At 35.9% G+C, this 12,976-nt stretch overlaps 1 pseudogene; it reads left to right on the top strand.

Moving 5' to 3' along the window:
• The first annotated feature begins 8,147 nt into the window (after positions 1-8,147).
• Positions 8,148-11,955, top strand: LOC149244348 (L-gulonolactone oxidase 5 pseudogene; annotated as a pseudogene).
• The last annotated feature ends 1,021 nt before the right edge of the window (positions 11,956-12,976 follow it).

The raw sequence follows: 12,976 nt of genomic DNA, 5'->3' as shown, positions 1-12,976 counted from the left end.
CGCCTCAAAGGCAGCTTTGACAACTTTTGCAAACATCTGCACAACATTGCTCCCACCTTTAAAAACGACAAGGATGAATTTAGATGGGACCCTACAGGAACCAGTTACTCAATTAAAGCAGGCTATGATTACTTAAACAGCAAGGAACACCCAGCACCAGCATGGATACACTGGAAGACTTTAAGGAAAGCAGAAGCAATTCCTAAGGTTAAATTCTTCATGTGGATCCTCTTGAAAGAAAAAACTCTCACTGCAGAGAACCTCAAAAAAAGAGGTATTGCTGGACCCTCCAGATGCCCTAATTGCAAAGAAGCAGAGGAGTCTATACAGCATCTTTTTATCTCATGTCCTTTCGCAGTCTCATGCTGGAGCAACATCAATCCTTCCGCGCCTCCCATCTGGAATCCTCAACATTCCATTGGCGAAGCTCTAAATAATTGGAAAAGAAATTACCCCTGGCAATCCATGAAACATAATCCAGCTAAGAGAGTGTGGGACGCCCTCCCATTTGCTCTTTTATGGAGGATCTGGATTGCTCGGAACAACATGATATTTAGAGACAAAGAGACTTCGATCAGGCATCTTTATATCAAGGCAAAAAGTTTGGCGATCGAAACTATTGCTTCTAATATCACCAAAAAAATTGACATCACTAGTCTATGGGCTGAGGAAAGAGACTTTATAAGAAATTTAATTGACAAGATCAGTGTCCCACCAACAATGAAAGTCTGCAGCAATCTGGGCAAAGCTAACAATCACAGTTGGAAAATTCGCTTAAAGCAGGACAACTTCAGCAATTGGCTTCACTCAAGTAACTCCCACTCCTTGTTTTTTGACGGAGCTTCTAAATCAAACCCGGGAGCTGCGGGAGCAGGGGGCATTATCTACAACCCTTCTGGTGAACCCTTAGTCTCCTTTGAATGGGGATTGGGAATCCTCTCAAATAACAGGGCCGAAGCTCTGGCCCTCTATCAAGGCATTCTTCAGTTACAGGCCAGGGAATCAAAAAAGCCCTCATCTTTGGCGACTCTGCCATCATTATTAATTTAATGAACAGCAGGCGGAAATCTTCCAACATTTTCTTGCAGCAAACCATCAGTAGATGCAAAGTCTTGATATCTCATGATCAGGAGTTCCATTTCTATCACATCCTTCGATCCATTAATCGAGAAGCTGACAAACGGGCCAGTCAAGCTTGCTCTCGGCCCAAAGGAAGCATTCTCTACAACAATGAGGACCTACACCATTTCATCCCTTGATTTCCATGATTGTTTTAAGTTGTTTATATCAAATGATCCGCGTTTCTGCAAAAAAGTACCCTGATCAAATCCACAGTAAACCCGATGCATTCTGTCGCAAGCCGCCGAAAATCCCTCCGTATCTCATTGCAGATTTTGTTGTTCCTCTGAATCTAAGCTATTCCTATGAAATCCGTGATCGCCCATGCCTCTTTCACGTGATCCGGTACTTCATAGGTCTCTGCCCGCCGGTTATTTATTCCAGGAAGCCTCCCCTTCATCCGCAAGCCCCCATCTTCATGTTCGTTGACCCCTTTGCTCTCGTTTCAGTGGTTAACAGTCGGCTTACGATTTCTATTAATGGTTACACTTCTTTTCTCAAGCTCCCTAACGCCCGATCCCTCCTCTCCGCTTTGATAAGGATCGCCTTTTCGCCTCACCGCATTTCTGTTTTGCACATTCATGCTTCCTTTCGCCCAGTTTTAGCCCCTGATTTAAAGTCTGAGTCACAGAGATTTCTTTCAACTCTCTCCCCTGCTATTCTGACCCTCCTTTGGGTTCCCATTGTCGCCGCAACAGCTTGTGAGAGCCCTCTTCCAGTGTCGCTCCAGGCCAGTTTTGAAGCTCTTTGGATGGATCATAGTGAAGATTGCCTTCATTGTCGTGATTTACAAGCTGAACTTGAACAAGTCAGAACGCATCAGTGTCTCTTGGACGAAAAAATCGATGTTGCTACAAGGATTATCACAGCCAAATATGAGGTCGATCTCAACCTCTTCCTTCATCGCATCTCTTCTATGCAGGAGCATTTCAACGCTCTGACAAATACCTGTGTGCACATTCAGGAGTCTGTTGATATTCTTAAGTATATGATGGACAAGCTCAACGCCCCAAGTACCAGTTCCTCTAGTATAAAGGTTGCAGAAGCTGACAGCCACCCAGGGGATTCCACTGCTTGACAGATCAATCACATAAGTATAGACTAGATGTATTGTAAAGTCAGTTTGCTTTTGTCTCAATTTATCAGAATCTACACTTCCGCTAGAACCTTTCAAACGGAATATAAAAGCATTCCAGTGGAATGTTTCAATGTAATTCAGCTGCAAGCTCATACTATGAGCTCTTCCATTGTAACTCCGGAGCTTAGTCTCCCCTTCCTTTTTTGAATACATCTAGCAACCGATTTTGTAAAAAAAAAAAAAAAAAAAAAAAAGAGAGACTGTTTTTAAATCATAGTTTCATGTAGCTTTGGTGATACTTTTCCCAAGAAAATATGTTTCGAGTAGTTTTAGTGATACCTTTCTCAAGAAAATATGTGTGAGGTTTTCTGGGCCATTCTCAACAATTTGACATTTCAAAATTTCCAAGGAAGCGAATCATAACATTTCAAAATAAAAATAAAAAATAAAAAAATAAAATAAAAATAAATTTTTCACATGAATTTCTATTTTAACATTTGTAAGCCATAAAAAGCTTAAAAATCCAACCACAATAATGAGTCAACAAACAAAGTCAAGTTTCTTGACAAAATCAAATTTCTTAAAAGACTCTGAACCTTAAACAATCCCAAGCTTAAAAATTTGAAACCAACAAGGTCAAACAAGGAGACCATAACTAAAAAGTTATGTTTAAAATTAATGGACTCATATTTAATCAACCAAAGCAGTGGATAAATTTCATAATTTATTTATTATTAAATAATTATATAAAAAACCTGACACTGTTCTTGCCTATATCGAGATAACCTATATATAGATACCATAATGAGTAAAGAGCTGCATGTTTAGCCTCCCTATTTAATTACATGATAAAGACTGAGATTTATAATAACATAAAGAGATAGGATATATATAGTTATAATGTTTATGTGTAATAAATACAATATACAAGGTGAGAATGTTCGATTTTACTCAAACAAATTGTAATGCAATTCTAGCGGATATATTTTAGAAATTGAGGCAAGCACTTTACTGGTTCAAACTATGACCTAAAACTAGCTAAATGATATGAGATTTTAGGGAGTTAGATTAAATATAAAGGTTTGAGTTTCACCTATTTAGAGTTAAAGTACTTTTAGAATTTATTTGTTCTTTATGATGGTAAGTAGTATTTGTTCATCAAAAGAAATATGTATCATTGAAAACTACATATTTAAACTGAATCGCCCTTTTTCATGATTTGATCTAATTATTAATATATAAATATTTATATAGGAGAAAGTGTAAAACTACCACAGCTAGTCCAAGAAATTAATGACACAAACGACAATAATTTTTCCATCAATTGGAATAATATTGTAGTCTATTTTATCTAACTAACAACCTCGACAATCAAGAAAAATAACACAAAATCCACACTAATTCGAGCTGGGAACCTAGCACGATTTTGGGAGGACAACAGGCAGCAGGAACCTAATTTATTTAAGGATGAATTAGCAACTCTCAAGAATGACACAGACAAAAAAAGTCTACTTATGGTAAAAGACTTCTAGGACTAGGAAAGGAACAATGGAAAATGGAGAAATTGGAAGGATCTAAGCCACAATGAAGAGAGTCCTCTAAGGGCCCAGGCAGACTCTCTTACCCAGGATCTAGAGCATAGGAGGATTCTGGTATCATCCTTGCCTGACCAACTAAGATGGGGAAAGAACACTGAAGGAAACTTTAACCTCAAAGAAGCTAAACAGGTAGTAACAGGATTTAACTATCTAAATCCTGATCAAGTTTGGAAGAATCTTTGGTAGAGCCCCCATTAGATGAAAATAAAGTTATTTATTTGGCTAGTTCATCAAAGGAAAATCTTAACTTGGGAGAATCTTCTAAAAAAGGCTTCATTGGACCATCCAAATGTTACCTTTGTGGTTCCCAAGAGGAGATGATGGATCACCTTCTCAACCTTTGCCCTTTCACCTCCATTGTGTGGGAATGGGTGGCCTCAATCTTTAGGCACACTAATAGGGACAGACTGAGCATCTCCAACACTTTGAAGAATTGGAGGAAAAACTTCTCAAGGAATGAAATTATTAATAAAGCCTAGACCCTGGTTCCAATCTTTGTCATTTGGAATGTCTGGAAAGAGCGCAATAGTCGGATCTTCAAGAACAAGGCAAGCAAGCCCCATCACATAATTGACCAAATTTTAAGGCAGCTCAAAGATACAGTCAGTAGGTTGTTGAGGACACTTCCTAAGGACCCTCCTTTGCCCCAAGATGCGAGTATTCTACTACATTTGGGTCTCCAGTCCATAAGCCCTCAAGGCATTATCAAGGGAGTGAGCCAAATAAACTCAGATATAAACATTTGGAAGCCTCCTCCATATGGTTTCTTAAAGGTCAATATAGATGGAGCATCTAAGGGCAACCCAGGGTTAGCTAGTTTTGGATTTGTTATAAGAGATGAACAGGGGAAAATAAAGAAGATCTTTCATGGCCACTTGGGGAAGACCACTAATAACATGGCGGAACTCATGGCCCTAGAGCAATGATTGGAAACATTGGTGGATTCAGATTCACATAATGTCATCATTGAAGCAGATTCAGAATTGATTATTAGAGCAGCCAAAAAAATATGCAATGACACATCACCGGAAAAAGTGTCGAAACACTTGAAGCTCTCGCAAGTCTTTCACTGTATGTACTCCCACCTGCAAACCTTAAAAACTGTAAGTTGTGTCCATGTGAAAAGAAAAGCTAACATGGTAGCAGATCGTTTGGCGAACGAAGGGATCATTAGTAATAGTTCATCACATGCATCTTTCACAAACAAAAGAAGATTTATAACAATAAATGTATCATTGTCCAATCACAAACACGTTTTTCTCAAAACGTATATGCTATGGAAATGTTCACCTATTGTAAATACAGGAAAATATTATGGAAATGTTTACCAATGCTTGAAATATAATGCAAGTGGTGTTGATATGCATCTTTTAAGACCATGTTGTAAAGAGCACACCAGTGTCAAAGAAATGCATTCACAGTAAGTAAAATTACACAGGATAAAACGTTAGCATGTAAAAATGTGAAAATATTAATTATTATTTTGAAATTGTATATTTAAAATTATACATGGTATAAGACTTAGAGATTTTTTTATTACAAATTTTGTGTGCATGTAAAATTTTAGTAAAAAGGAATATTTGTTTGTCATAGTTATGTTGAATGTAATTACATTTATTTAGTTATCTGTATTTTATAAATAAAAATTTATGATTATTTGTGTTATTAAAAGGGTTTTTTGAAACTATGTAGTTGATATCAAATTCTAAAATTTAGTTATGACCTTATTTTCTCTATTTCTTGGGGGATGATCTTCCCAAATATTCTATTCCTTTGGTGTATCTTTGCACATTTTGAGGCAATTGCTAGTTATAATAACTTCTTAGTTTTTGCATAAGAGACAAGTACTAAGAAAAAATGTTGCATATTACACTTGTTTAAATATTGTAGCCAAATTAATAATTTGTTGAAATGTTTTGCATAAAACCTAAAACTAAACCTACCTCTCCCTATAACACCAATAATATATCCAATTAAGAAACAATGTTTCATATTACACCTGTTTAAATATTGTAGCCAAATTAATAATGTGTTGAAGTATTTTGGATAAAGCTTAAAATTAAACCTATCTCTCCCTATAACACCAATAATATATCCAATTAAACCTACTAGTAACTTTAGCACCAATAATATATCAAAATGCTCATAAGTGATGTATACTAAAAATTTATGACTTAACCTAAAATATTCAAACAAACCCACCAGTGAATTATAACAACAATAATATATCTAGTTAAACTTATGAGTCACTATAACACCAATAATATATCCAACTTGCAATAAACAACTTATATGAAAAAATTATGATTTTACCTAAAACATTCAAACAAATATACTAATCAACTAATTTGAAAATTTTATAACTTCATCTAAAGCATTCAAATAAATCTACTAGCTAACTAATTTGAAATTCTAGAGGCATTTACTATCAGGGTTGGAATTTCGATTTTTCTATGCTCGTTATACAATTTTTGTTTGATGTTTTTTTTTTTGGCCTTTATGCTACTAGTCTAGAAACGATATATTTAAAATTTTTCTTTTGGAGAATAGTATTCTCATAATAAATTAACCTTTCACCAATAATAACTTCATTAAAAAATTAACCCTTCACCAATAAAAGTTTGATTAAAAATTTACCTTTCAACAATAAACAAAATAACAAAATAACCTTATCACACAAATCACTTATTTATCTCAATAAGTGTCAGTCTATTTGACAAAAAAAAATTATTATCAACCCATATAATATGACACTGAAAACAAAATTATATCATGCCAAAACATTAAAACAGTGACTAAAAAGAACTCATAATATGCAAATTAGTGCTTTATTAATAAGATTTCATTTTAAAAAACACATGTTCAAATTCAATAATGAAGTGGAAGGGAATGCTAACCTGGGACAATTGCTACCCATTGGTATTTGAGACTAAGATTTGTGAGGTTTTATGAACTCGAGCATCTTCACATTCATTACTCATTTTCAGTTTACACTTTTTTCAGTTTATATGCCACTTATATTGATCTGAACCCTATACTGTGCCAGTTGCCACTCACTCATTTCAGATCTGTATTATTAATACAAATAGACATACCGTACTACAAAAGTCAAAGTGAACCAAATCATCCAATTGTTTATTTCTTTTGGTTTTTATTCGAGCCACTAGCCAGCAATTTAGTGCTCGCTCGAACGTGGAGCTTAATTTCCTGGGGCATCCTTCTCGGTTCCTTTCCTTCCCTGCTCGTGAATGAGGCCAGGTTCAACATCCTGAATCTTCGAAACCCCATTGAAAAGATTCGAGGCCTGGACTGACATTTCAGCTTCTCTGTCTATTTCTATTTCAAGCATAACAGGCTTTTTCGTAAAACCCCATCTCATATTATTTCAATTCACCTTTCAGAGCGTTTTTAGGATCGACCCAAAAAAACCCAATGGCTGCAGCTTGGAAATCTGAGTCCTTCAAACCATGGGATGTTTTAGGTATAGAAGGCGCCCTTCATAATTGCAATATTCGATTCAGTCCCAAAAAAGCAGCCCAAAAAGAATGGCCCGCTATATGACTTTGGCTTTTTGTCTATGGAAGTAATGGTGGATGTGATTTCTTGGTCGTTCTTGGAATTTGTTTTTTTGGTTATTTTTTTGTGCATTTATGTCATGATTCTTGAACCTGATGTATATGTTTTGTAATACGAATTCTTATATTTTCAGTCTTTTATGTTTCCATATTGATGTATTTGTTTTTCTGCATAAAGTGCCTTTTCAAACATCTAATTTTTGCTTGTTTCTTGAGATATCTTGGATAGTGATTTCTCTTACCACCTTTTATATCTTATGATGATTTTTATATTGTCTCAATATAATCTCTGATATTTTTTCTCTGAAAAAACTCTTTCATAAATTCAAACATAATGTCTGATACTTTTTTCTCTGAAAAAACTCTTTCATAAATTTAAACATTTGCTGTAATAACGTTTTGCGAAAATTATAAGTTTCCCACCGCTCCAACCACGTTCGAAAAGACTGGCATATAGAAATTGTAGGCGTTAAAAACGGGCAAAATGCCCTATGACGGGTAACATGCCACGTTAAATTCCATCACTGTTTACCAGTCATCTAATTTGAAATTCCAGGGGCCCCATAAGCCCATGTGCGCAACTTGCGAGAAAGGTGATGTCAATCGCTGAGATCAGCGATTCGTACTACCTGACATCAGCGGATTCAGCTATTTAAACGCCCTGGATATCGTGTGGTTCTCAAGCTACGCTATTTTCCCTAGTGCGTGCTCTCTGTTATCGGTCATTTGGTTCCATCGCCCAATGGAGTTTGGCACGGCTATTTTGATCTCGTGCTATGCTTTCCTTCTGTTCGCCCCTATTGTGAAATCTAGCCCACCCGGACCCGTCGTTGAATGTTCTGATGGATTTACGAACTGCACAGTTTCGAATTCTTATGCTATGTTCCCCGACCGTAGTACCTGCAAGGCTGCGCAAGTTGTCTATCCTGCCACCGAAAAGCAACTTCTGGCCTCCGTTGCCGAGGCCGTTCAGAAGAATCAGAAGATGAGAGTTGTGACTCGTTACTCGCACAGCATTCCCAAGCTTGTATGTCCTGGTGGAGAGTCCGGTCTTATCATCAGCACACTGCATCTAGACCGTATTGTCTCTGTGGACAAGAGCGGAATGAGGATGACGTTCGAGAGCGGTGTGACTCTTAAGGATCTCATTGATGCCGCTGCCAAAGAAGGTCTCGCGTTGCCTCATTCGCCATACTGGTTGGGTGTAACTCTAGGGGGAATGCTAGGGACTGGTTCTCACGGTAGTTCCCTCTTCGGTAACGGCAGCGCTGTTCATGAATTTGTTGTGGGTATGAGATTAGTAGTCCCTGCATCGCAGAACGAGGGATATGCCAAGGTTGTGAGCCTCACTGAAGCAGACGACGATCTTAATGCACTGAAAGTTTCTTTGGGGGTTCTTGGAGTCATTTCTCAGGTATTAATAGAAGATATAACTGAATTCTATTTAATTTTAGGCAATCTCAGAATAAATATTCCCCAATAAAACTATCATGTACATTTATTGCTGAGATGAGTGTGAGATTCACGAGGTTAGTTTTGCGAGAGAAAGGTCACTTACGCAGAGTATGTTTGCGTTTTTTTTGTTTTTTTGGTTCATAATAATAATAATAATAATAATTATTATTATTATTATTATTATTTTAGATTCAACCTATAAATATTTATTATGGTTTATATTTATATTTATTATGGTTTATATTTATTTATATATATATATTTAAAATGTTAATTTAGTTATTAATGATTATTAGGTAAATTATAGTTATTTTATTTATACAAAATATTTTAAATCCATTTCAAAAATAGTTATAATTTTTTATTTTTAATTAAAAAAGGTTAAATTTACAATTTTTTATATGAATTAACTATAGTTTAATTAAAAAATTATTATATTAACAAGTTTTATATAAACAAGTCATGATTTTTTAGGTATGTAATATTGGTAAACCAAGATATTAGCTTTTGATATTATAATAAAGTCTATTTATATATTTAGAACTTCTATTTTAAAAATAGAATCAATCTTTATAGTTAAGAATTTTGTTAGATGTCCTTGAAGTGGTGGAGGCACATATTGAGCTTTTGGCTTCCACATGCTTTACATCCTTACAATTGTGAAAAAAGTTGTATAATTGGTTCTATGAAAACATTAATAATCCTCCCATCTAAATTTTGTATAACATCTAGATTTTGTAAAATACTAGCCTTGATAAATTTATATTTTTACTTAATTTAAATTTAAGCAAAAATAAATTAATACATTGGGTTGGTATTTAGGCTTGGTAAATATAACTATTTATCTATATATAAATGGTAGGTATTTGGGTTTGGAAAATCATCCTCCATTTTCCATGGAAAGGAGTTTGTGAAATTTTTTTATAAAGGATTTCTCATACATCTTTATTCATTTTTTTATTTTATTTTTAATCTGAAAACCTTGTCTGAGAAAGAATTTTTGAAAAATAAACATATACATAATATTTTTTATATCTTAAAACATTGTGTTATAAAGAATTTTTGAGTAATAAGCATATACATGATAGTTATAAGTAGAATTTAGACATAAATCACATAAAGAGAGACATTTATGGACGCATTTCGAACCAACCAGTGTGGCTCATCGTCAGGACAAGTTGAAGAAACAGATCCAACTTTGCATGCTAAATAGTGTGAGCAGAGCCTCCAACGACTATCTTGATCAACGGCTAATTTTGACTTAAGGACTGGTTGGTTCGAAACCCGTTGACAAATGTCTCTCTTTATATGATATACCCCGAAGTTCTACTTATAACTATTATGGATCACATAACCCTCAATTCATATCCATGATATTAAAGCATTTATAGTAAAACTTCTTCTATTCGATTGAAAAACAAAAATAATTACATAATTAAACCTTCTAAATCGCTGGACAAACATCAAAATTAAAATTAATATTATGAAAATGACACTCATTATTTAAAAACTAGTTCATAATATATAGTTATGATACTACATTCATCAATTGACCAATTAGAAGCCAGCTAAAAACACTAGGAATTTGGGGCTTCTCTTCTGGTTTATTTCCAAGGCGTTCATTACCCCCTTTCCAATTCATTGCCACTTGAATGAGGAGTTCTTTGTACAAACTATGATAGCCCCCGATTTACCGTTTTCGGCAGCGATCTCGGTTTTACAGATTCATATGATTGGCATAAAAGATTGTACCGGAGCTGAAGATTTTTGTATCAATGGTGCTGATCTTTACGTTTTTGTCGTGCTGCGCAGGTCACCCTGCAATTGCAACTTATGTTCAAGCGTTCCATCAGGAACGATCAGCAAAACGACACCGATCTCGAAAGGAGGATAACGCAGTTTGGCCTAGAACACGAATTCGCAGATGTCACGTGGTACCCTGCTCAGCGAAGGGTCCTTTATAGAGTGGACGACCGAGTGCCTGTTAATACATCCGGGGATGGAGTAAATAATTTCCTAGGGTTTCGCCCTGCATCTCATCATCTACTAGCCTTTACCAGGATACTAGGTAGGAAAATCCAACATGCATAGTCATCCAGATTGATATACATATGGATATCGATATCGAGACTGAGTTTATCAAATTCACTGTTCTTAGTTTCTTAATTCATTAATGTTTGAATTTGCAGAGGAGGAGGCAGAAAGCTATCATAGCATTCACGTCAAGTGCGCTTTCTCCTCCATTCAGGTTAGGTCCATGATTAAACTGGCTACAGGGCTGCAGAACAACGATTGCCAGTTTGTTGATTATCCAGTGATTGGGTATCAGAACAAAATGCAAGCTGCTGGATCGTGTCTCAGTAGCCCCGAGGACGGACTGCACACAGCTTGCGCATGGGATCCTCGAATCAAGGGAGGCTTACTCTTCTTTGAGAATGGAATTAGTATCAGTGTGTCCAAAATCGGACAATTTCTTTCAGACGTAAGGAAACTTAGGAAAATGTTTCCAAACAGTTTGTGTGGGGTTGAGTTATACTATGGTTTTCTAATGCGATATGTAAAAGCTTCAAGTGCTTATTTGGGAAAACAAGAGGATTCAGTTGACATCGAAATGACGTATTATAGAGCGGACGACCCCAACACTCCTAGACTGTATGAAGATGTGTTGGAGGAAATTGAGCAAATGGCGCTCATGAAATATGGAGGTCTGCCTCACTGGGGAAAGAACCGAAACATTGCATTTGACGGGGTCATGAAAAAATACAGCAAATACGAGGCGTTTCTGGCAGCCAAAACCAAATACGATCCAAAGGGACTCTTTTCCAATGAGTGGACAGATGGTATTCTGGGAATAGGAGAGGCAGGAGTGATCATAAAGAGGGATGGATGTGCTCTGGAAGGACTATGCGTGTGCTCAGAAGATGCTCATTGTGCTCCTGATAAAGGCTACTTCTGCAAACCTGGGAGGGTGTACACAGAAGCCCGCGTTTGCAGCCACACTGAAAGCCCGCCAGGCTGGATAATGGAGACAATAGTATGGCCTTTACTTACTAAGATAGTTCATACTAGTATCGTCCTTGCTGTAAGTGTCTGGTTATATCAGCGTTGTTTAAAGAGCCGTCATCATTGAGTATTGTGTATTTATGTGATATTTTGATGAGAGAGCAGGTCAGTCACGATTTCAAGATCCTTTAAAAATACTTCAATGCATCTTTTGCACATTCATTGCCTGGCCAGAAATATCCTACGCTATCATTCATAAAAATTTTGTTAATAATCTATGCTCGTACATTGATAAAGGAAGTTATAGCTACTTTCATTGTCAATGTGTATTCTCAGAAATATCCTACGCTATCATTCATAAAAAATTTGTTAATAATCTATGCTCGTACATTGATAAAGGAAGTTATAGCTACTTTCATTGTTCAATTTGTTTATTCTCGGAAAAAGTAGTGACTCGGATTATTAGGCCTATTCTTTTGCAATTTATTATTTTATGGATAAACATCTTTTAGTTGATGAGGATTTGTTTTTATGCGACATGTGATTTTATAAATAGGTTAGTGATGTCAATATATCCACTCTGTCAAAAAATTTCATTTTCCATTTCAAATTTCTAAATATATTTCTCAAATTCCCTTAAAACGGAACCCCAAATCTTTAAGCTTTCGTCTCGAGGTTTAATATATACTATCGACAAAACCAGGGACTAAGACTTAGCACTTTTCCAAAGTTTTGCTTGTATCCGGGATTTGGAATAATTTAGTAGTAACTTCCTCGCTAGCTACTCGGATTTCTTTAGACCCGGAGATGTCTCGCTCCATATATTTCCTACTCCTTCGATCCATATGTTTCTCCTTTGATCTGGATGTTTTTTCAACACGTATAAAAAAGAAAGAAAGAAATTATTTTAACGTCCACGAGGCTAAAGATAGCCTATGGGACAAGTTGCTTCTTGATCTGCTTGATGTATGGGACAGGTTGCTTCTTGATCTGCTTGATGTATTCAGTGCTTTTTTTGTGAAGCTTCACAATAAATGCTCCCATCTTCTCGACAAACCCTTCGTTAAATAGATTATCCCAAGAGCTAGCTGCCAGCGTATCTGCATAACTTTCCCTGTTGTCTTTGAAGGCCTCACATTCTAAAATGA

This window comes from Pinus tabuliformis, chromosome 8 (assembly GCF_031772625.1).
Source record: "Pinus tabuliformis cultivar Carrire ecotype Pingquan chromosome 8, CPIR1, whole genome shotgun sequence".
Lineage (NCBI taxonomy): Eukaryota > Viridiplantae > Streptophyta > Pinopsida > Pinales > Pinaceae > Pinus > Pinus tabuliformis.
The sequence above is the reverse complement of the archived record's forward strand: the minus strand, read 5'-3'. Positions and strand labels throughout refer to the sequence as shown.